The sequence below is a fragment of the Cottoperca gobio genome, chromosome 23, assembly GCF_900634415.1.
Source record: "Cottoperca gobio chromosome 23, fCotGob3.1, whole genome shotgun sequence".
Classification (NCBI taxonomy): Eukaryota; Metazoa; Chordata; class Actinopteri; order Perciformes; family Bovichtidae; genus Cottoperca; species Cottoperca gobio.
In genome coordinates, this window is record NC_041377.1 from 12,371,265 (window position 1) to 12,396,747 (window position 25,483).

The following is a 25,483-nucleotide window of genomic DNA, read 5'->3' on the forward strand; positions in this document are numbered from 1 at the left end:
AGAAGGGAGAGAAAACCGGAGGGATAGAAGAAAAAAAAGGGATATAAACGTTGAAGTGATTTATGTGGCTGGCTCAAACCACACTAAGAGAAAACGTCTTCCCATCATACCTTACATGGAAACATACATGAGGTTAGAGTGAGGCTAAAAAGCATGATGCAATGCCCCCACATCCTGAGAGCCTGTTGAAAACATGACAGCTGAGTGTAAACCCTGACACAAGTTTGCCTTTTTTGCACATCACTTTGCAGAGGACATATTTATTTAAATCTCTCCAAAATGTCATAAATCTTTATCTTTCGTGCCGTGTTTTAACACACAAGTCAGTAAATCGCAGCAGCGGAATGCCAATTTTTTTAAAGTGTGCTGCGAAGCTTTTCAAGGGTATTACATGACAAGGTATTTTTCAAAATAAGGGGCTGCATTCCTGCAGAGAGATAGGAGGAGATTAAGGAGCGGGTAGGGTTGTGGGTGGGGTGGCGGCGGAGCAAGATGACCTGAGAGGGTGTATTCACCCTGACAGTGCTTTCAGCTCAGTCTTATAATGGGAGAAATCTGAGGGTTTCTTCAGGCATCGCACAGACAAGACACTTAACACACAAGTCAAAAAAGGGAATGATAAAAGAGGCAGCCAGGGATGTTTTGTTTTTATCCTATGACACTTGCTCTCTGGGTATTCATGCGGCTCTGACCTGCTCTCAGAGAGTTGATGCGGGGGGCAAAGCCATTTAATGGTGAATGTGCTCCTTAGCCAGGTGTGGAAACTACAACATGTCTGTGATCAGTATACTCAGCAGACAGTTGATAAATGGGCTTCACACAGTAACCAAGGGAGGCATTCAATAGGTTCAAGTTACATTGCACACTTACGTTTATCACTGTTAGGCTACCTTAAAGGTATATTACAGAAACAGTTAGATTTAAATTCAGTGTTTCTCTCCTAAATGTGTTTAAATCCTTAAATCATTAGAAGCATTAATTGATTTTTTGGACATTTGACGGCTATTTACATGTTTAGCAGACATGGAACATGTGTCTGGCCACCTGGCAAATGTAACTCCAATATTCACTCTTCTTTTAGCTAATAACTAGTTTTAATTTGACCCATACAAGTACATTTACAACCCTATTGTAGCGAATGATGAAGAGCTGGCTGCACCCATGTTCTTCTGCAGTGTGACAGTTAACAGGGCTTCCCTCTCAATACACGACTAAGTGTGCACGTAACGCACTATTAATAAATAAGTCCTGTAGATCTCAAGAGCTTGCAGATTAGACACTGCACATCCTTGGGTCTCCTTCCCAAGAGACTCCTTCCATTTTAGTTAGATGTCCTGTATCATCTACACATGTGCCTTTATCTATCACCCTCCACAGTCAGCAGCAATTGCTTTGTACTGCATTAATAACTAAATGTTCTACCTCTAGGTCTATCTAAGTTATTAAATTCAATACTTCATGAATTTTACAGCAATACTTGTCTCAAAGTGTAAGCTGGTACATATCGAGTCTGCAACCAGCACAGGGAGGAAAACACTGAAGCTATAGGAAGAAGTACCGTCAAAGAGAAAGGACTGCAAAAGTCAGCAGAAGATTCAGTAGAGTAAACCCGTCCTAATCCCAGTCCACCTACACTGGTTGACAGATATGATGCCTCAAAGTAGAAATGTGGAGCTCTTTCTTTGAGACGAAGATGAAATCCCAACAGATCTCATACCAGTGTGGAGGACGTGGCATTTCTTTTTCATCTTTCAGCGGTCTGTAGTATCACATTTTACCGTATTAAAGCATTAGCATTGCTTTTGAATCAGCGGATGCACATTCTTTAAGTGACAGGGAGCTCACCTCTCCTTCCAAAAAATACATTCCACTCTCCTCATACCTCAAATCCTTCCAGGGCTCTACAGGGCTAAAGTTCACTAGCTTTACCAGATCTCATTTTCGTGCATGGCTGTTATTATTAGTGCGGCAGCAAGCCAGTTTCGACGGGTACACGCCTGGTGCCCCCCCCCCCCCCGAGGTGAAAGGTTGGAGCCGGGGTCTTTCATCTGCAGGTATACAGTAGGTAATGTATGTCACGTAATACTCTGCACTCACTGCAGGTGTGTTTGTACTGTGCTCATTGTTTGTCGAGATCTTCATATCTGCAGTCCACAGTGGCAGAGCAGCTATTGTCATTAGAGCGTCCTGAATTGTGTGAAGAGTTACCCCCCTTCTGTCTCTATTTCTTCTCCTTCTGAGGTTATGTGACTTCGAAATCCATTGCCAGAAATTCCAGGAAACCCTAGAGCTTCATGAGACATAACAAAGCTCTCTCTCTTCCTCGGTCTTTGTCTCTTTCATTGAAGATTACACTATGTTTCTCTGTATGCCTTTTGCAAGCCTGGGAGCTCTGCAGCTCTGTCTCCCTGGGGGCTAAAAGTAATTTTATTCAGTGGCTGATTGACTCATATCATACCAATTTAAATGCTAGAATTTCTTACTTTTAATGCCTGAGCTAATTGAAGACCACAGGCTGTTTGGTATTTCGTCTAAAGACCATGGAAGACGCAATCATTGAATGCCATTAGCATGATGTGGCATTTACCACTAAATTGAGGATAAAATTCAGCTTGAGAGGTTAATATATGTGCGGCAATTAAGCCTCCTAATTCCTAAATTTATTAGAATAACACATATCTCAGACAGCCATGAAATTGTAAATAATTGAGCGGTGCTCTTACGAGGCTTCTCTGGTTGCGCCATTTAAGTTGCTGCAAGCTTTTTTTTTAGCTGATGGCAAAACTGGAAATTAGATTTCGTTCACAAAGCAGAGCTAAATGGGAATAAATCCAAAACCCCCGGCTATAATCTGTCCATGGGGGGTTCATCAATCTCCTCGCGCTTGAAAATTGTCTCCTCCATCTGGATCACCTCTGCTCTCAAACACTAGATGCATGCCTGAACCCCCTCATGCAGGGACACACACCTACATACATACCTATTTACCCACCAGCCACCACCCAGCCACCACCCACCACCCACCTTGTGTTTATGTTCAGAGCTTGAGTGACTGGTATTTCATTTCGGCCTGCCCGGAGCCCTTTTGCACAGTTTGGCTTGGCTGGTGTACCATTACTGGTCATTAGGTCTAACCTGAACTAATAGGGGCCTATTTTCCAAGGTGGTCTCCCAGGTGGCTGTCACAGAAGTGAGTGGCACTGCGGGGCTCAGGGCTCAGCTCAGGCACACTGCATTTCATGAAAACTCTGCCGGGACGCAAGCCAGACTCCATCACACACGGAACGCAGACTCTTTGATAACAAGAACCCATTGTTCTAGCGGGGCGTCCGGGTGTTTTGTTTCTCATTAAGGCAGGTTTAATGAGGCCAGCCAGAAGGAGCCTCCCCCCCGTCCCATCCCTCTTACTGCACTCGACTATATTTGTACCTTCTTCAACATCTGATCCAATGAGCAATTAACAATCCACATAAAACCATTTGCTCAAACCATATCCTTCCAAAATCACCAGCATCCTAATTATGGTCTCTGCTTTAATTTATGTTTAGCCCTTATCAATGAAGCCAAAACACGTGCTCATTCACCAACACATGTATAACCAGCTTAACAGTAAGTAGATGATGGATGCTACCTTAGTGCAGATATATCAGTTACTGTGTATATCTTAATTATACATGAATACTGCTGATACACCAATACATATATAACCAGCCTCACAGTAAGTAGAGTTTGACAGATATTAGCTTATTGTAGATGTATTGGAAAAGGTGCATATACAGTATTGGCTTGTAAATAACAAGAAATTGCCGTACATAACTGAATTTTTTGGTAATTCAGAAACAGTGTTACATGGTTTTTCCACCAGAGATCACAAATCAGATCACTTTCAGTTTTACACTGAAAATGCGGAGTACATATTTTAGTTATTAGAAAAGTAATTATTTAATAGATAAGTCTCTGCATTGTTTATGTTATGCATTAAATAACAATATGATTGTCTGGAATACATCAGATCTTTAAAACTGTTGATTTTGATATTGGCCTCAAAAGGTCAGACTTCTGTAGTAAGTTTGACTTTTGCTCCTCTGGTAAATATCATAACTGGTACAAAATCCCCCCCAAGAAATCTTTGTTAGTTTTGGCACATCCACCAAATCAGTGCCCAACACCAAAGGATTCCTACAAGCGATAAAACTTTACACAAACGTTTCACTTAATGTTCATTAATACAAGAACGCTTACAGCTACACTCTCTTTATGAATGCCATATTTCCAGTAAAGGGCACTGAATGAATTATGACTTTAATAATGAAAAGAAAAAAAGAGAGTTTTCATACACCTTAATCTTAAACACCATAATATTCAAATGGCAGATATCGTTATAACATAAAACTGCTCGTATGTTTTCGCTGTGCCCTCCTCTGTGTGACATGTGTCATCATTAATCAGAAGAGAAGGAGCCATTAGTCGAAATATGGGGGTAATTAATCCACGCTCACACTCCATTAGACGTCATGCTCAATTTGTGCAGAGAGCTGTGTACTGGGTAAATAAGCGGAGACGATGGGACCCACAGCTATTATCCCCGTCGAGGTGCTCACATGCATCTCCAAGAAAGCTTTCATCTTAACACACGGTGTTCAAGAGGATATTACAAGTTCAATTGACTGAAGATTTAAATTATTGTCTATTTTAAATAATTGTATTCACGTGTTTTTTTTTTTTACATTTGGAAATTTGTGAACTCTGCTGTCTGTTCAGAGGATAATCGTACACATATGTATCTAAGTCATAAAAACTGACTGGACTAGACTTTGGCAAAGGCTCCAACAAGGTTAAACTGCAGTATGGCGTATAGTATGAATCAGCCCTTAGTTTAATAAGTACCATTTGGCTGTCACCTAGGCGGCCGTAGAGCTGCTCTATTACAGTAAAGCCCCTCCAGTACAGAGCTGGGGTTATTCAATAAAAACCTGACAGAGTGTTTCTCCCAATCACCACTGGCAGAGCTCTGATGAGGTAAAGAGCTCTCCGATGCCAGCCTCTGTCCCTGCGGAGGACTGTCTGATTAAAATGGTTTTCTGAGGCCATATTTTTGTTCTCCTTGTCCTCTTGCCAGACCCGAGTTAGAGTACAGAGAGAAAAATTGACAAATTACCTAATGCGTACTGAAATAAATACACAAAAACAGATCTAATCTATAAAGGTCTCTGATAGGTAGACAGATTGGATTTCTACTTTTTGGAGAAATAGTTGGTATTGTTGTCTCAAAGATACAAATAGACACGCACCCTACATTTATTACTGTTGTTCAGGGAGGAAAGGCTTTGCATCAGCTGTTCTGTGCTTTTGATCTTCGGCCTTAATCACTTTCACCCCCCCCCCCCCCCCCTAACAGGACAGTGACATGTGAAGTGGAAAGAAATGGCAACATCGGAGTGGCCCACTAGATCCGGCTTTCCTGCTCTCCTGTCCATTTGCCTTGCGTGTAATGCATTCCTGAGCAATCCTCGGAGGCTCATATGTAAATGCCTGAGTATGCTTCTGATTAGGAGGCACAAAGAGTACACTCTATAAATGCACTCTTAAACAATTACCGCTGCTCCCGACTGCAGCCCCCGACACAGACCTCAGACTGTGCTGCTGCCTGACTACCTTATTCAGGTGGGAGAGATGCATGTGGACCATTTCAAACAATGAAATAAATAGAAATGAGACTGAGAAAGGTTTGAGAAACATTATGAATTGATGACATTTAATTGAATTTTGAAACAAGTGTTTGACGTCGATTAAATGAGTACGGAACATATCGTAGTTCTCTCTCCTTCTCCATCTCTCTCTCTCTCCTCATTTTGCCTTGTAAAATAATCTGAACTGCTTCATTTAAATAGATGCACAGTGCCGAGTGCACATGATACAAGCGTACAGAACAGTATACACGAACAGAAAAGCATCATCACGAGGGAGCATTTCTGCTTCGCATGAACAACTGCGAGAGCAAACTCGGACCTCGCCACGATCTTTCAAATGCTCAACGCTAGCTCGTCAAATTGACTTTTGAGACTTTGTAGGTTTGGATAGAATAGACAGGGGCTGATGTCTTCGCTCCTATAGATATAGATAGATAGTGATCATTATGCACTCACATGAATGCGACCACGCGACTCACAAAAGATGGTTGCACATGAAACCATTTTGATCACAGTGTGGACGCCCGAATTATGTGTTTTGCTCTTAGCAACGTCAATTTCAGACGCATCAGGTATCTTAGCTTTTACTAACAAAAGGAATTCTAAAACAGACTATACTACCTGGCCAGCACCACACAGCAGATCGACAAAGCTGGTGACGAGTTAATGACCATAGTGAAGTACTCAGCTTCTAAAGAGCCGGATATTTACCTCAGAAGGTGGTGGAGACCAAAACTATTAGAATATTGGACTTAAACTCTGGTCAGGTGACCAGCAATACAACTGCAAATGAATGATAATCTTGCACTTTTTGCTAACACGTTGGCAATATCAACTAAAATGGTGATAATATGTTCGTGATGGGTTTACAAAGAACAGTTAATGCATGTTTAAGTCACTTACAAAGCAAAATATGTTAAACATTTACTGGTTCCACCTTCTGAAATGTTGCTCAAACTTGCTGTTTTTCCCAATTCCCAAAACGGTAAATTGAATTTCTTTGGGTTTTGGACTGTTAGACAAACAAAACAAAACTATTTGAAGACAACTTGACACTGTATAACAAATAAGAACATAATTGGCAGATTTGATGGGGAAAATAATCATTACTTGTATCCCTAAACATATTAATAGGTTGTGACATCATTGTATTCTCCTTAGATTTGACACAAAGACTTAAAATAAATTCTCATTTACTCATAACTAGTTGGAAAAAAAAACTGGACTTGACTGGACTTTGTAGCTATTCCAAAGAATGAAACAGAATCACAGTAGAAGTCTGACTCATGTGAATACCCATGTAAGGACACAGTGATTGTTTTATGTGTATGAGGTAAGTCCTCACTTCCATCATTACCACATACAAGCCGATCTCACTCTCGCCAGTTCTCACTCCCATGATGGCAGGCGTCCAATGTGGACTCTCCAAGCTGTCCTTCACATTCGCCATACACACTTCAGCACACGCAGCTCCTCTATAGCCACAAGCATAAATCCAACAGGCCTATAACTGACCTGCACACTGCCCTGTCTGTTTCCCCCCCCCGTGCGATTCATAGAGCGGTTAACCTCGCTAACTGTGTAAACACATGACCTCACCAGTCATGTGTTTACACTCAATGGTGTTTTTCACACGCCGCTGGGATTTACATCACCTTATTACCTTCACGTTCCCTTAAATCCCCATTACCCCCCCAACATTGATTTTTAAAAGGTGATTTGACAGGCTCTTGATTAGCCATGATTGTTTAGTTTTGGTACGCGATAGGAAGAAGACAAGAGGCTGAGAGGAGAAGGGAGGAGGGGAAGGTGAAGAGAGGACAGAGAGGAAAGAATGGAAAGCTGGCAAAGAGAAGAAGCGGGGTGAATTGAGAATGAACGTTATAGTAATCATTTCTTTTTGGGAGAGAAGGGCTGAGGTAGAATAGATTGGTGTTAAAGAAGAGGAGAGAGGTGCAGGGAAAGTTAATGTAGCTGTTTGGAAAGAGACAAGTAAGGTGATTTCTCTGGCACAGGGACACAGTGTGCACGTCTGAGGTCCCAGTGGGAGGACGCTGAAGGAAAACACAAGGCCAATCAGCAAACAGAGACATTTCCTGTGCTTGTTTTATCAGATGAGAAGAAGCCCAAAGGCTAAATGTCCCTCTTAACAACATTGTACACTTCTCTGAATAACCCGCTTTGGGGAACGAAAGGGAGAACATGCATTTTTGTAGGATGACATCAGAAGCACTGCTTAGAAGCACTGACCTCACAATCAATCACCCACAAAAACCATATGAAATGTAGACCACGTGAGTAAGAGAGGAGGTATTACCTTTTAAGATACGAAGCAAGGCTGCCTCATGAATTCAATCATCACCCAGTAAAACAACTAAAGATTTAGTCAGAGGGGGGAAAAAATACAATAGTCTGTTTTATAGATATGAAACTTCTGGTAGAGCTTAGCATCTGGCAACAAGCAGATGGCGAGCCAATATGCCAATTACCAACACCGACATGCCATGCTGCCTATTAGGCAATCTGGCCTTGAGTGATAGCACTTTAAAGTCAGAAAACGACACGAGTGAAAGGCTGATCTAACAAACCCTCTTCATCAGAGTGTGACTAAAGCCCAGAGGAATTCAAACACAGGTCTTTCATGCCCACATGACTGCTTCAGTCAGGAGAATCAAAGTTTGGGAAATAGTTTAGAAAGAAAGGAAGTAAAGATACAGATCCTGGGATGAAAGATCATTATGACATTCTTTATGCATTTGTATGTATTGAATCTGTGGCTTGAATATAGCTTTGTAAATGTGGTTTGATTAAAGACTTCATTTGGTGGTATATATATATACATTATAGGCCGGGTGAGGAGGGGGGATGAGAGTAAACATTCTCCATCACCCAAGAGACTAATTGTGCAGTGAACAAACGGCAGAACATCCAAGAGCACCGTGGATATTCCACCCAGAACTGTTCCATGTCAGCTTGGCTGCATAATGAGGAACAAGGTTTTTTCTTTTCTTTTTGAAATGGCAAATAACAAGAATTTTGAATTTATATCACAAACATCTGCAAAACTCTTACGGCATATTTTCCAGGACCTAAATAAACATTCTCTAAGGTTTCATGCCCTCGTGTGACTTCACAAGCAATTAAGAAGGGCTACCAGTCTTTGCCTACCACTTGTTGACCGTCGTTATCCGGAGAAAAATAATTATTTTTCCAACTCAACGTCCCTGCCCCGTCCATCCAAGCTCACCATATTATACAACTTGTGCGGTTCTGGATGCAGCGCATTCAAATTACATGCTATCGAATTCAAAGGCGAGGGGGAACAGAACGAGTATGCTGTGAGGCTCCAGTCCAGGGCCGGAGTCCAATGAGCGCTAGCTGCACGTCAATCATAATCACTTCAAATGAGCTGAAGCCCAGAAGACACGAACCTCAACTAATTTTATGCAAGGCAACTGGTAGTGGACACCGATGACAAGGACACCATTGATAAATCAGAAAGCACTCATTTTGCTTGTGGTTCTGTGGACACGGTGGGGCGGCAATTCCATTTAAAACTATAATCTTAGAACAAACAAATCTGCATAAAATTAGGACAAACACTGGAACACAGGAAACTGGTCTGTTATGAGAAGAAACCAGAAAATAGCTCTGGCACCTGCTGTGCAGAAACAATGTATGTTTGGACTGACATGTCCGAACCTATTTAAAATTAAAATTAAAATAAAAGAACAGTACGTCGGATCATTTGTGTTAGAAAATCCCCTCTGCCAGTTTTCCATTCTATTCAAATTCAGTTTGCCACTTGGTCGGCTGCCTTAGCTCAGTGGTGGTAAGAAACGATTGCCTTGCAAGGAAACTCTGGATTCTTGCTTTGGAACTTGATACTGTGGTGGATTATGAGTACCTAGCATCAAACTATAACAACGCACCCACATATAGTGCACGCATGTTAACACAGATTCATGAATGCCGCGTGCTTCAGCACATGTTGATTATGTCGAGAATGAGGTACAATAATTACCTGATCCCACATTTAACTTAAATCAAGTGTATGAGAGAAGGGAGGCAGAAGGAGAGGGAGCCAGCGTACAGTAACTAGAAGCCTTCACCGCACTGTGCAGTCCAGAGCCAGACTCCGGAAATGCATGGCAGTGTTCCCTACATCCTGCCCGCCCAGCCCTAACTCTGGCCCTGGCTCTCGCCCCACACTGCCAAACCCCTGTTATCACTCTGTGCAATTACCTCCAGATTCTTCTGCTCCCATATCATATTGTGCCAATTATAAAATCCCCTTCTAAGTACACTACAAAGCACTACACATTTTAGTGTAAAGCCTGTAGTTTGCTGTGTGTATTTCTGTCCAAAAATAGCTGTGTGAGAGAGAATGTATATGCGTGTAAATATGCATGCAAAACCTGAAGAAAACAACTCCAAGTGTAGTGATTCCCATTAGGGGTTCTCGTATCCCAGGAAATACTTATGTAGTTGCTATGGAGTACTTGGAAATATAAAGTGGCTCAACTAATTTGACTAAATAGAAATTTAGGATTTGATCAAAAATAATCCACATATTGAGTCAGCTGTAACACCTTTACACTTCATGTTGTGATTGAGAAGTCTAAATAGCTAGCTAACATTGATGGCTAAACTGTTGCAATAGATAGCTAAAAGTAACTGATAAACTGTTGCAATAGTTAGCTATAAGTAACTGATAAACTGTTGCAATAGTTAGCTATAAGTAACTGATAAACTGTTGCAATAGTTAGCTAAAAGTAACTGATAAACTGTTGCAATAGTTAGCTATAAGTAATTGATAAACTGTTGCAATAGTTAGCTAAAAGTAACTGATAAACTGTTGCAATAGTTAGCTAAAAGTAACTGATAAACTGTTGCAAATGTTAGCTAAAAGTAACTGATAAACTGTTGCAAAAGTTAGCTATAAGTAACTGATAAACTGTTGCAAATGTTAGCTAAAAGTAACTGATAAACTGTTGCAAAAGTTAGCTAAAAGTAACTGATAAACTGTTGCAATAGTTAGCTATAAGTAACTGATAAACTGTTGCAATAGTTAGCTAAAAGTAACTGATAAACTGTTGCAAATGTTAGCTAAAAGTAACTGATAAACTGTTGCAAAAGTTAGCTATAAGTAACTGATAAACTGTTGCAAATGTTAGCTAAAAGTAACTGATAAACTGTTGCAATAGTTAGCAATAAGTAATTGATAAACTGTTGCAATAGTTAGCTAAAAGTAACTGATAAACTGTTGCAAATGTTAGCTATAAGTAACTGATAAACTGTTGCAAAAGTTAGCTAAAAGTAACTGATAAACTGTTGCAATAGTTAGCTATAAGTAACTGATAAACTGTTGCAATAGTTAGCTAAAAGTAACTGATAAACTGTTGCAAATGTTAGCTAAAAGTAACTGATAAACTGTTGCAAAAGTTAGCTATAAGTAACTGATAAACTGTTGCAAAAGTTAGCTATAAGTAACTGATAAACTGTAAAAATTGTTAGCTATTAAGTAATGGATTCAGTTGAAATATTTACATGATCAAACATAAACTTTAGTTCAAATTGAAGGTCAATTGTAAGAATAAGTTGTTATCTGAGAATTCAAAGTGTTAACATCCAGGTTAGAATAAATCCAATGGAACACATTTGGAACATGATGGTTGGTGTCTATGAAGGGGTACTTCAGTTTATCTGACAGGGCTGTGGGGGTGCATCAGACACAACATGTTGGGAACCACTGTACTAGAAGACTTCTGCATTGCATTCCAGAGGCTTTTCCAATCACCTATCACCAGGTTGGGCCTGTGCTTTATAAGGAGCGGGGTGCACTCTCCACGTGTTTTCCAAATACTGCACAACTTATCAGATAGAGTTTCATGGACAATTACGATGCTGTCTCTGGGCCCGAACAAATTCAAAAAAGGAAAAAGACCTGCAGCTCCCTCCCTCCCCATTTTCCATGCTTCCATTTCACAGATACTACTATGTAATAAAGCAGAGATCAAAAGACCTACTGGCCAACTCAAGTACAATGAGAGTTGAAGAGAGCCCTTTGCCTCAGGGGTGGTGGTGGGACTGCAAAGAATGTGATACTTTAAAAACGATGAGAAGTGGATTCATCTGCGAGAGAGCAGGCCTGCCTTTTGCAAGACCGCCCTGTGGCTTTGTCTGCAGGAGACGCTGGATGTGTTTAAAGCTCACACACCCAAGGACACTTGCCTTCTGTATATCAGCATGCTCTTATGGTCAAATTCAGACATTTTGACGGGCATGTGGTGTGCTAGAAGCCATATCCCATCCTTTCCTTTAGCCAACTTAGTACAACTTCCACATGTCACATTTCAACAGGTTTATCCACATCCTGCAGTTATGGGTCAAGAACACAGCTTTCCTTTGGGATCTGGAGGATGCTATGAATATTATAAACGAGCGGTGTCAACGTTGAACATATTTAGTGCCGTGTCGGCTGCTGGGGCGATGAGAAAGTTGTCTGTCCGGGGGTTTGGAGACACCCCCCTGAAGGACTGAGCGCGCATTACAGGAGTGGACATATGCTTTTCTTTGTGTTGTCCCGCGGTTAACAAAACATTTACATGACAGCGTCACTGCTCGGCACCAGAGAAAGTAGTTCACAGCTCACAATCATGAGTTTACTTTAGTGAACTGTTGTCGCACAAAGAGGGAGCGGCTTACAGCCAAGATATCCTGAAAAGTCTCAGCAGCAGCAGCAGCAGCTCATGCGCACAGTGGAGACCCACAATGTGATCATCTCCCATCGTCAAATAATGCATTTCCATTCGCTCAAGCATCCGCGCGTCATAAACTTTCTCCCTATAATCGCGTGTATGGAAGTGTAAGAATTGAGTTTGCAGGCGGCTCAAAGTTTTTTGCGCTTACCTGTGGATCTTAACGGGACAAAGTAGAGCTCTTGAGTCGAGTGTGAGGAGAGGAGATGAAGCCAGTCTGCAGTCGGTCCTCCACTACACTCAATGATAAAAGCAAACTGAAATCCCGTTCAAGCCCCTCCCTTTAAGACATAACCGCACATCTACTCTTGGCTGAATGTGCTCCAGTCTGCTCTTAAAACGTTAAACCACCGCTTCAGACTGCTCTCGAAAAGCTTTCAGAAAGTCTGCCTGAGTCCAAAATGAAAAAGTGTCAACTTTGCGAACAACTTGTGCAGAACTCCAGGCAGCGAAAGTGACTTTAAGGCAGAAAGTGCCCCTTTTCGGTTATCCTTCGGGGGGCCTCTGAAAGAAAATCATCTGTCAAGAGCGATCATATGAAATGTTAATCTTGGGACAAAAAGGAGGGCTGTGTGCTCACATGCAGGCCAAGCTCCCATGTTAATAGTGACGCTAACGGGAACGTGGTGACCAGATCACCACTTTTTCCTCGGATGAATCACAATCTCAGATTCCTCCCATCACAAAGAGATGCAGTCTACACAAATGAAACTCCACTACAAATCTACTGGTAGTGTTGGGGAGTAGTCAACCAGGCCTGTAATTAAACCAGTAGTTAACTGCATATAGCAGTAGCTTGATGGTGCTACATTTACATTTACATAGTGGTTTAATTAGTTAAATTACTTTTTTATGTATTTAACTACTGAAAAGGTATTGTGTTTAAAAAAAATGTTTTATCATCTCTAATGTAATTGAACCCTCTTTACCAGCTCTGCCCCCCTTTCCTTAGAAAAAGATTACATGTTTTTTTAGTAGGCTGGGATAGACCTTATGTATGACCTGTGAACAAGTGGGAACAAAATGTACTTAATTTTATACTACTTTTAAAAATTATTTTACAGCTATACTTGTTGCTCTGTTAGGCTGTATTTGACTAAATGTTAACTTCTGCAGGCTCACAATGACAATGCTAACATGTTTAGGACGTAATGTTTAGCCTGTTAGCATGCTAACATTCACTGATTACCACAAAGAAGAAGAGCTGAGACTACTGGGGATGTCATTAGTTTAGCAAGAATTTGGTCATAAACCAAAGTGTTGGACAAAAATGTATATGTTGACCTCATGTTGATGAAAAGTCAGGGAATTACAAAAGTGTTTAACATTTAAATTCACTCTGAATGGGAAATGATTGTGTCCTAAAATTTCAAACGTGAGACATGCTAGCATGGCTAAAATGATGAAGGACATCATTTCCAGCGTTCTGTATTGGAAATCCAGCTGCAACATGAGAAGAGGTTAAAACATGTTTTTACTGTGGAACAGACAGAATATTTCTTCAACCAAATGGTCTTTAATAGTCTTTAGAGGTTCTGGAAATACCTTCAGAACAGCAGTAAATGTTGTTAAAGAAGCGGGTGAAGTGGAAAATCGGATGCTAGCTCTGTGTCTCAAACGTAATGGTAATATTTATAGTCAAATTAAAATCTATAAATACTGGAATCAGCCTGCAAAATATGCCATTGTAGGTTTCCAATTATACAATGGTTGCTGAAACCTCTTATAAAAAAAAAAAATACAAAGGTCATGACCTCAGTTTCCTCAATAGTAGCTACGGCTGTGACTTCACCTTCAGCATCATCCTTTTTACAAAATGATCATACATCAAGAAGCAGGGATATTGATAAAAGTGTGGCGTCATGTTTGGTTCTCTCTATCAAATGCATCCCTGCAATCTGTGACCTTTTGTCTGTCAGCACGGTTCGTAAGGATGCAGGGAGTTAGGAGTTCACAAACACAATAGCTGCAGTGTTCTACTTCTTTACTACGAAACAGCAGCGCAGGGACACTGCCCGGCTTTGTCTTCCCCTTTAAAACAATGATGCTCACAACAAAGAATGAACTTAAGAGCATTAGGCCACTGGTGCAGAAATGAGCACCATATGCGCTGCTGCTCTTTTGCATGTGTTTCTTTAAGATAAAGTTAAATAAGTGCGCTCCGTTGATTTTGTGCAAATGCAATTGTGTGTAAGTGTGTGTGTGTGTACGAGAGACAATGTGCATAAAGAGAGCAGAGACAAAGACAAAGTGGAGGGGTTAGAGAGCCATTCTTATCTTCATTCCTTTGAAAAATGATGCGTTTTAAAATAAATCTGCATGTCATCCTTCATCTTGCAGGTTTTTTTAAGACTTACTTTCCAGTTTGCACACAACATATTGGCTAAATCCCTTCCTAATTTGATTGCCATAAAAGATGCTCTGGCGGGGGCATGTTTATAGATAGTGTAATGCCCTCATACTCGGGGCCGATGCTCACTTCTTTATTTACATCATGAGCTCAGGTGTTTACCTCAGTCACACACTTCCATTTACGCTCAGACTCCTCAGGGCTGGTGCCTTGCGTGAGTTTTTCGATTGGAACAAAAGGAGTCTTACTACAACAGAACGGTTGCATCACCACATAAGCCTTAACCATATTAGTGCCACTGTAGCAGGGGTCTCTAACAAGTAGCTCGCTACCTAACTAAAGGTTAAAAGAATATGTACATTAGATAACACAAAGTCACTTTGTAAATCTGTTTGAATGTCTGTCCAATCAAATTCACAGATATCCCCCTGCTGACAAAAAATTATTATTATATCTGCCGTCAATTAAACAACCGTGCTGCTTTCAAGTGTGGGTGCGTCGGTGACGTCGTAACATTAGACGTTGTCAGTAAAAGATGCACTGCGAAGCGCCACTTTACCAAAGTTCACAGCAACTTTGCGGATGTTAGCAGTCTACAAACAGAAAAGATAAAGGAGCTGAAAACATCGATTAAAAGACAACATTCTCTGACGAAGAAGGCCAACGCAGCAACAGAGGCTTCCTTTAGTGGTGCAGATCCTAACAGCGATGGCAGGATTGTAAAAGAGGAAAATGATTGCGGTGGCTATTCATGGTAGTTGTCAAGGAGCAGAAATTAAGTCTGCTATTGCTGATGTACAACTGTGTTTGATTTAGTCAAATTAGGTCTCAGAGGAAAGAAGGTTGAAGACCCCTGCACAAGAGGTAGCACTGAACATATGGATAATTATGCACGTTTATCTGCCCATAAACCAAAGAGAAAACATTTCAGCTTTAAGCTGTTTTTCTTTCTGTGTGCAGCTGCTGTCAAGGATGCACAAGGTATTCGGAGCCCCAGGCCGGATGGAGCCCTACTGCCAGTTCTACCTGACATATATACCTTCATGATGTTACATCAGATGAAACACCTCAGAACCAATTATAAAGGTTTTAACAAAACCTTTGACATTTTCGTATTTCATCATATTGTTTTAAATCAGATGAAAGACTATGTTGCCATCTTGCGTGAATGTGATGTTAGAGGTGAGGATGGGATTTGCCTTCAAAGTTGTGTTCACTTGTAGAAAAGTGTGAGAGTTAATGATGAAAGTGCCAAATGTTATTCTGCAACAGCATTAGCATAGCTTAATGAAACAAAAGTTTCCCTTAACAACAAGGAAAAGCAGGACATTTAGGGATGCTGCAGGTTTAAATATAATCAGGAGATCTTTGTTTGAGAAATAATGTTGTCACTGATAGAAATCCTCCTACAATGGACTCTGTACGTGTTTGTGTCTATGTTTGGTATCTAGGATGTCTCAGTTGGCGGACGTGCATACCAAACTGCAGCATCCTGGGTAAAGTCCAGGACTTTTATCGTTCTCATCTGTCCCCCGTTCCGTCCTGTATCTCTCTGCTGTGTACTGTCAAAGACAGAGATGCCAACAAAATAGACACCTGCAGTCGCAAACATCTGCATTATTTCCCTCATGCATGATTCACGTTTGACTTAATACTGACTACTGGTCTGCCACATCTCATGGACAAACAATAAGAGTATCATGGGAATGTAAAACTGATATGCCACTCTTTCCACCTAAATCATGAAACATTGTTACGCTGGTCATAGTAAAGATCGTCACAGAGATTGTGCCCCATGAAGAGGACTCCAGCAGCCAATCCGTAAAAAGGATACTATCTTGATAACAATAATGCATGTAATCTGTAATGTACATAATTTTAATCTATGACAACATTAGATCAAGGTGGATTACATAAGTGGATCATATGACATCCAGGCCTCTACTGTTAATGTGCAGCCCTCTTCCATGCCCTGATATAAAATGATTTATAACGATCAATTACACGTTGCAGGCAGGGATTAAAAGCCTCGCTGTGACACACCTGGCTCAAATTCTAACTCTTTCACATGTTCAGGGGCCCCGGGACGGGTCCCTGGGGGACTTGGTCACACCAGCTATAACTCTAACTAAAGCAAACAGAATCCCTTGTTTGTTGACTTTTACAAAATGTTGAATCGAGTCAGAAAAATAATCTTGATACATTTACGTGAAGAATATTCTTTAAAAATCTGACATGAAAGTAGTTCTGAACTGAGAACACACATTAAACTTTATGAAGAGAAATCTATTTTTTTTTACATTATAACTTTAGGGAAGATAAACATAACTGAGATTTTCAAATAAACCAAGTATAAAAAGAAAACCAACAGCATTTGCCCCCAGATGAGCCAACAGAGCTGAATTGTCTCTATCATGTCCCTCTGGTAACATCTCTCACCAGGCCAGTAACAGTTGCCAAAAATGTACCGCTGGCATCCACCTAATTTCCAGTAATTGGATTTTTACCATGTTGTGAGTCTATTTCCTCACCATATAATGTTAAGTCATCAATCGAGTGTTAGTTTATCAATATAAGAGAAATAATCAGGTCTGATTGTAATTACTTTAAAAACAGTGATTGAAACTAGAAATCTGCTGGAAAACATCTTATTTACTAAAACACAGAATGTAACATCAGCATCCAATGCGGAAAAGTAAAAAAGAGCATATGTAGAAACCTGGCTTTGATATGCAGTAGAGAAAAAGGGGTGAGTAAGAGAGAGAGGATGTCAATGAGAGTATTAAGTGGGCACCTCCCATCACAGATGTTTAACTGAATCACTCCCATGACACCTCGGCGAGGCTCCTCTGAATCCCAGCACCGCCACATCAACAAACATAAAAAGATAAATATCTGGATCAGGACAGATCTCACCGCCAAGACTTTGGTTGATACATGAGAGGCAATTCAAAGCCTATCAAAGGCATTTCATGTTAAGCCATTTGACTGTACAGTAAGATTACCAATTTATGGCAATATGAGCGTTCTTATGGCTTATTTCTTGCTTGTTTCAGTCTAAGCTGCACTGACACACATATAAAACACAGCAGCAGACAATAAAGCTTTGAAATAATTTCTGCTCGGGAGTCAAAGCTGGGGCAAATATAACATTGTGTGGGATGTTTGATATTGCCACGGAAACCCCATCTGTGTCCAATCACAACAAGGCCATCTGTTCAGCATAAAAAAAGCGAAAGGAAGAGTATGGGAGATCAGGAAACTGTATTTTTGTCGAATGTATATTATATGTACATATAGCACATGTGGACATGTAGTTCTGCCACCTGTAATCACAACATGTATTTTTCAACAAACTCTCCCTGTAAGCTGCTCTGAATGAGGATATACTGAACAAACTGGCTTAATTATTACACACACATACACTGCATTGTGTCCGTGGGCCAGTTCACTTTAATTACCCACTGGGCTGAAGTGCCAAAAGTACAGTCATTCCCTCAACCCCTTTTTCATGCATCAGTGAAGAATGAATGGATGAATGGAGAGTGATGCTTGGACAGCCCCTGGTGGAGATTATGATAAAGTGAACATTGTAAGTATGATCGCTTATTTGTTATGGTGTCAGCAGTCTGACCTATACTGCCACCAACAGTTCAAAATATAAAGTATATATAATCCTATACACCAGACAGCTCTGTGTAATAATAATCTGCAGATTCATATGCCAGGGGGTCACACTTTGAAGAAGTCTATCCATATTACAAAGAAATGCTTTATACTGTTCTAAAGCAACAGCAGCAAAGAGTCTCTCACGTGTATCATACACACTGTAGTTACACTGCAGTGAAGGGTCACTAAAAACATAAAAGCTATGGCACAAATGCAATGTTCTAGTTCTTGTTTTACAGCCAACTGAGAGAAACTGTTTGAGGGCAGCTCTATAAAAAGATGGCTGCTTTGATCACATGGCTGTATCAAAAAATTAAAAAACATCTCATAGGAATAAAATGCCATAAAAAGTAGAAAAAAATACTCAGATGCCGCGCCATGAACAGCCGCGAGCAGTCCAGTTGCACTGGCACGGCGCGAGTGTTCCTCCACTGCCAGGTGAAGTACCTTGATGATGTGCTGGAGGTGTGTTCGTCACAGACCAGTCAGAGCCTGTCGCCTGCAGCCCTCTTCAGATCACTGTGGCTGTTCCTGTTTGTACTGTTGCTTCAAGCTACATTTTAAATTGATGTCGGTACAGTGTTGCCGGATTAGATTGACCACAAGTAGCCAAATCAGAGCCTGGAGCCAACTCATACAAGTAGCACAATCTTTTACACTTTTATCAGTATTAGGCAAACTCAAAACTATGGTTACAGTTTTACCCTCTTAGGGAGTGGGCGAATTTATCCGAAAATACCTACAAACGACATATCCAAAGTAAATTGAATGCTGCTCTTCAACCATTTGCACCAGCTGCATGATTTTGGTCTCATTCAAAAGATAACTATCTTATTGTTCTTGCAAAACATTGATTAATCACTCCAAGTGCTTCTGGCACTGAGTAATAGTGGTCTGAATATACTGAATTTGAAGAAAATACACTCCGCCTGAAGTTTGTTGTTGAAAAAGATGCCTGAAGATGGTATAGCTGGTAGTCCCGAGCTGAAATACACAGTAGAAACATAGAACCAAGTGTTATCAAGTTCATCACCAAATTTCAGATAAAAAGGGGTAAAAACTTAATTTATTAGACAGGTTTGTCCAAGAGTATAAGTTTGACGAAAAATAAGCACACAAAGGTCTCAAGTTGTAGCCGGCAGCTAAATACATGACTCCACTGCAACTAGCTTACCAGATAGATACAGGGAGACATTACAAAAAACAAGTTAAGTACAACTAATCATTCAGAGCCTCTGGATATATTTTTTCTCTTATAGAAAATCCATTTACATCCACATTTAAGTCATTTTTGACCAACACCACCTTATATGATTTGAGTCATATTAGACATGTGTCTGTATCTAAAACAGGCCAGCCATCTCTACCTATCTCTATGATTAATACTACATTATAAATTCATGATGGAGTTCAATATAACCTTTTAATAACTGTAAAATACTCTAAATTTATTGCAGTCAAGCTGTTATTGAGGCGAGAGGGAGAAGTACTGATTGTTTAAACTTGCGTCTACCTTGACCCACATGTACTATAACTCATTTACTGTAGTACCGTATTTCACATTATCGTTCGGCTGCACTGAGGCGAGCTTTTTCTAATGCACGAAAAGTCAGGGATCATTAATCGGCAGCCAACACTGATTTGCTGCCTGTTTTGAAGAGCTCTGTTTTTAGTGAAAGGGGACATATTATGAAGTCAGAAAACATGGGATCAGTGTTGGACAAAAGTAAAATGTTACTTAAGTAAAAGCAAAAAGGTGTTAGCATCCAAATATACTTAAAGTACCAACAATAAAAGGACTTAATATGCAGAATGGTCTATTTCAGAATATTGTATTATAATTATTTATGCATTAATGTGTACATTAATGTTGCAGCTGGTAAAGGTGGGGCTTATTTCTTACTGTATATACAGTCGGGAATCATGCCGGCGCATACGAAATATCGGCAATAGGTTGATATAAATTAAGGGTAAGTTGTGATCGTTTGAAGGACGCAGACGTTACGCTGAACACGCCAGACATACGGTCCTGTCACACAGCTCTGTATGGCAGAAACATGCCGCCGTATATGAAAATTAGCTAAAAATGTGTCAGAGTCTAAATACGTCCAACTTTTCCACAGCGGTGCTGTAGCTGACGTATACATAACGAATACATAACAAATTATTATACGTATGTCAAACATTGATAGTGCATCACTTACCTATTTAAAACGTATCAGAGTGTCTGGCCAACGGAGCTGGAAAAGTGCCATCTGGTTCACGTCATGCTGATGCTGGAGAACGGCTAACATGCTGAACGCTAGCTGTACTGTAGAAACACGTTTAATAAGTTACTCCGTCGTCAGGCATCATCTTAACATAGGGTAGGAATAGGTTATCCACTCGTTATCAATAAATTAGCTGTAGGGTTCACCGTCAGCCAACGTAGCCTATATCTAACGTTCCTCTAATGTAGTCACGTAGGTATTCACATACTATATTTACGTACTGTATTTACATAGGTAAGTATTCAACTACGTATTCCGTATTCACGTATGTCTAACGTAACGTAACGTCTGCATATCTTATGAAGCACACATCGGGTACGTCCGGTAATTTTGAACATGCTCAAAACATCAGCGTTCAACAACGCACCCCAGCGTAACACAGTGAACTCTTAACGAATACTACTTATACCTTACCTTATATCTACGTAAACGAGCGTGTTGCCGATATTTTGTATACGCCATATTTTTGTATACGTTATGCATTTGTTGGGTATTTGTCTGATACATTTTGTATAAGTAAGTGATGCGCCATCAATAGGTTAGACATGCGTATCTGTATATGTTCACTTTTCCGATCCGATGAAAAGATGGACGTATTTGGACTCTGACAAATGTTCGTATGCGCCGGCATACGTTTCTGTCATACGGATATGTGTGACGCGGCCTTAACAATACATCATAATGTATTTGTTGACTATACTTTGCATTAATAATCTGAATCTACAAAGTAACTCAATGTATCAAATAAATGAAGTGGAGTAAAGAATTGAAGTTTTTCAAAATTGTACTTAAGTACAGAACTTGAATAAATGTACTTAGTTACTTTACACCACTGCACGGGATTCAACCAGCCGTTCAGATGTGGATCCTCTTCTTATGTCACATGCAGGCTCAGTGGAATATAACGCCTGAGCATCTCCACTCACGGCTTGAGAACTACCTTTGCAAGGTGCGCCATTTATGTTTGTGGCAAGCCAATCACAGCAGACTGGGCTTCATAGGGAGGGCGCGAAAAAGCAGCGTGAATACAGGTATATTCAGACAGACAAATAATGAGTTGTTTGAACACTAAAGCATGTTTACATGTTCTGGTAGAATCCCAAAATACATTATATACCCTTTAACCTTACTAACTACGGCACATTGCACAATAAAAGTGTCCTTTTTATACATGTTTTTTTTTAAGTGTTGCTTTCTGCTGACAATTTAGGTTGAGCATTTTCACGAGATGATACTTGCTCCCTGTCCTTTTTCTAGGAAACATGTTCCTGTGTTGGTTTGCAGAAGACGATAATGTGATTTTGAAAAACATAGCGTATATGCAGGCACAGGATACCAGAATGAGAGTAAAAAATTTGATTTCATTTCCATTTTTAGGGGACATTCCTATTCAAACTGACAGCCAGTGAGTGAGGAGGTGGGCGTTCACAAGGACATCTATTCATGACACCCTTCAAGTGTGATGGAAGATGTAACAGCCATTCTTTTTTGGTTTCTAGGGAGAAACACTGAAAGATAATGTATTTATCTGCGTCGTTAAAATGCCAAGCAATCCCCACAAATAGAAAAAAGGTGCTTCTATGAGGGGAAAGTCGCTGCCTGTAGCCTCACTCCCTTCATCTGTCTTCATGGTGTTTCAGTTTGGTCTCAAGACTTCTTCACTCGCTGCAGGTTATGAACGCTCTGTTCCCACACATTCTACAATCACCAGCTGGATCTGAGGGTCAGTAAAAGCCAGTCGGGTTTATTTTTCTATTTCTGCCATTTCTCTCTTCCATCTTCAAAAACCTGATGTGGATATGTCGCAGGCAAATACAGCATGAATACAGACTGTATTTTATTCTGTATCCTTTGTGGATTAGAGCACATCATAAGGTCTGCAGAATACAATCTGACTTGACGCATGGCTTTTCATACCAATCTCAGCAATTCCCTGTGAGTTCTGGCAGCGCATACACGATCATAATTTCACTTTGGTGTGGTTAGAGATGTAAATAGATATAATCTTGGAAGGAGGATTAAGATGAGAGTATAGCATCTGATCTTCAAAGGGCTGGGGGTTATCTCAGGTAAGGTACAAGTGCGGTTAGCTTCCATAAAAATTCTTACACAGAGTTAGACTTCTGTTCATTTCCATTACAAAGACAAGTACCTCTTTCTCATTCTTGGCCACCTTCACCTCAATATCGTAGCGCTCATCATCCTCCGTGTCGATCTTTCACTGAAAATCCTTACAGAGCTCTGGAAATAAAAAAAAGAAAGAAAGAAATGATTCATCGTCAAAATGGCATGTCGTCAAACTAGACAGGTAGCAGGACGTTTTTTAAAGTGGATTTTTAGAAAGAAATGTACACAGCAGAGTGAGAGTTGTTGTTTATCTGACACACACACACACACACACACACACACACACACACACACACACACACGGGAACGGTTGCACCAAAATAAAGTCTGTTCGACACTATAGACCAGTGTTACTCATTGCGCGGCTCGCGAACCTCCTGCGGCTCGCCAAGCTTTAATTGGTGGCTCGCATGGCAGTGGGCTAAATAAAGGGGTGATAGATATGATTAATACAGATATTTCATAAAAACACTAAAAACAAGCAGGGATATTACATACAATCCATTAAAACACTGAACTATATTAGCCTACAAATAATAGATAATAATAATAATTGATAAAAGATGCAAATATAGACTAAAAACAAGATATTTAAACTTGCTCGGCCGACACTGACTCACTGCGGAGTTGCCGGTTTTGGCGGTCTATCAGCACTACAATGGCAAATGTGTTCTTGGACGGGTAGATACATGGTGGACTAGTATATAAATAAATAAACTTAAGCTCATTAAAAATGTGTTATCATAAGCATGCTTATGAATATGAACATTTGCTAAAAAATAATTTATATCGCTAAATTTGAACATTTAAATTGGAGGATACTACGACCAACCTGGCACTTCATACCTGCGTTAGCTTGGCTCTGGTTCACTCGTTTCAGCAAGTCATGCTACTTAGCGCGTGTTTCTACAGACAAAGTCAAATAGATCGATTTCTTATTAAAAAGTTGCACACCAGGTGGACAGAAACAAAGCGTGAACATTTTTTAGATTTGTCTTTGGAGCATCAAACCACCGCAAATCGAGCGTAAGATGCTGGAGATGTGGTTTGTGGACAGACAACAGCTGCTTCCGCTAAAAAAAGAAAGGTACGAGCCATACAAGACGAGCAAAGGACATTTCAAGAAAAGAAATGTGTATTTGTCCTCCACGAGTCGAACCCTTTGTGCTTGATGTGCAAACAGACCCGCTCTGGTTTCAAGTGAAGTCATTTGGAGCCGCATTTCCAAACGACGCATCCAAAATTCAACAAAATGTACGAGAAATTAGTAAAAAAATAAAATAAAAATAGAGCAGCTTTCTTCTCTTTCTGGACAACAAAAGCTCATACACAGGACAACTAATACATCTGAACGATTAACTGAGGCATCTTTTGAGATCGCATGGACTTTGGCTCGGGCAAAAAAAATTCTCAGACTCAAACATTGTGAAACACTGCTTTTTGGCTTCAGCAGAAATATTGTTTGCAGAGTTTGACAACATCATCCCAGTATTAAGTTAATCCTGCTTTTATTGAATGCATTGGTTGGTTGCATTGCATATTGTATGTTCTGGGTGGGATGACAAATAAATAAACAGACATGCTTTTTATGACTGGATACCTTTTCATACTTGCGGTAAAAGTGGCTCTCCTATTGACTTTGTCCTATCAATGTGGCTCTCACGTAAAAAATAGTGAAGACCACTGCTATAGACGAACTATATCCACATATAGGACATTCTGCATATAAGAACATGGGAATGAAGTTCCCTGCAATGAGTTAACTGGCCTATTCAGTATGTCAATGGCTCTTGGTAGTGTGAAATGATATTTGACAGTTGATTGATAGCGATGGCAAATCATAAAAACAAATGCAGTATTCTGCAGAGAACAATACGGAAACCACAACAGGCCAACGATGACGCAAGATAGATTTCGACCGGAATCCAATTTACAATTTTGAGTCCAGTGTGAGCGGGACACAACGACATCGACTTGTATTGTGTCGGGTGTTCACCTTTACCCAGCATGCATATCAGCTTAATGAGTGTTTTCATAGTTTGTCCAAAAAAACAAACAGGAAACACAAAAAACAAATTGCATCGCGGTAAAATAATCAACCTGAAGTGAGTGTCAGGACGTCTTTTATTTGTTAAACCTGATTTAACTGGTTTTTGTTTAGGTCAATTTGGGGGTGAAATGAAACACAACACTCCCATTATCACCTTTCAAGTCGATTTATTGAACTAAAATAGAACGAGTATCTGTATGTCTGTTTCTTTTCATGCACTTGCAGTCTATGTGATATTTTCTTGGTGTAATTTGTAACGACAGGCACTTTTATCTTTTCCCTGTCCAGCTGTTCCGCACCATCGAAAGCTTGTAGGAGTGTTGAGAGCACTCTCTACTTTATAACTGCCTCTGCGATCTTCACTTCCTGCTCTACAGCCGCTGGTGCCTCGGCCCTTTTTTTTTTTTTTTTTTGCAGCTTGCCATGTCGATTAGCCATGTATTAGGTTTATAGTGCATAGAGGAGACAGTTGAGTCAGCACAGTGTTTGGCACTCTGATTCCAACGCACAAGCCCCCATTAGTCTCATGACTACCAGAGGCTGCAGCGTGGATTACCTTCCTGCGA

The 25,483-nt window shown here is 40.3% G+C and overlaps 1 protein-coding gene across 6 annotated transcripts in view; it reads right to left on the bottom strand.

Annotated features, from left to right (window-relative positions):
- Nucleotides 1–12,933, bottom strand: part of cald1a (caldesmon 1a) — a 53,856-nt gene extending 40,923 nt beyond the window's left edge. The window contains exon 1 of one of the 6 annotated variants that reach the window (XR_003834540.1): nt 12,603–12,921. The gene's annotated coding sequence lies outside the window, so the exon portion shown is untranslated. Of the gene's footprint in view, nt 1–12,602 lie in introns of all 6 variants that reach the window. The other 5 variants (XM_029461751.1, XM_029461753.1, XM_029461754.1 and 2 more) reach the window with 5 other exon arrangements.
- Nucleotides 12,934–25,483: the final 12,550 nt, after the last annotated feature.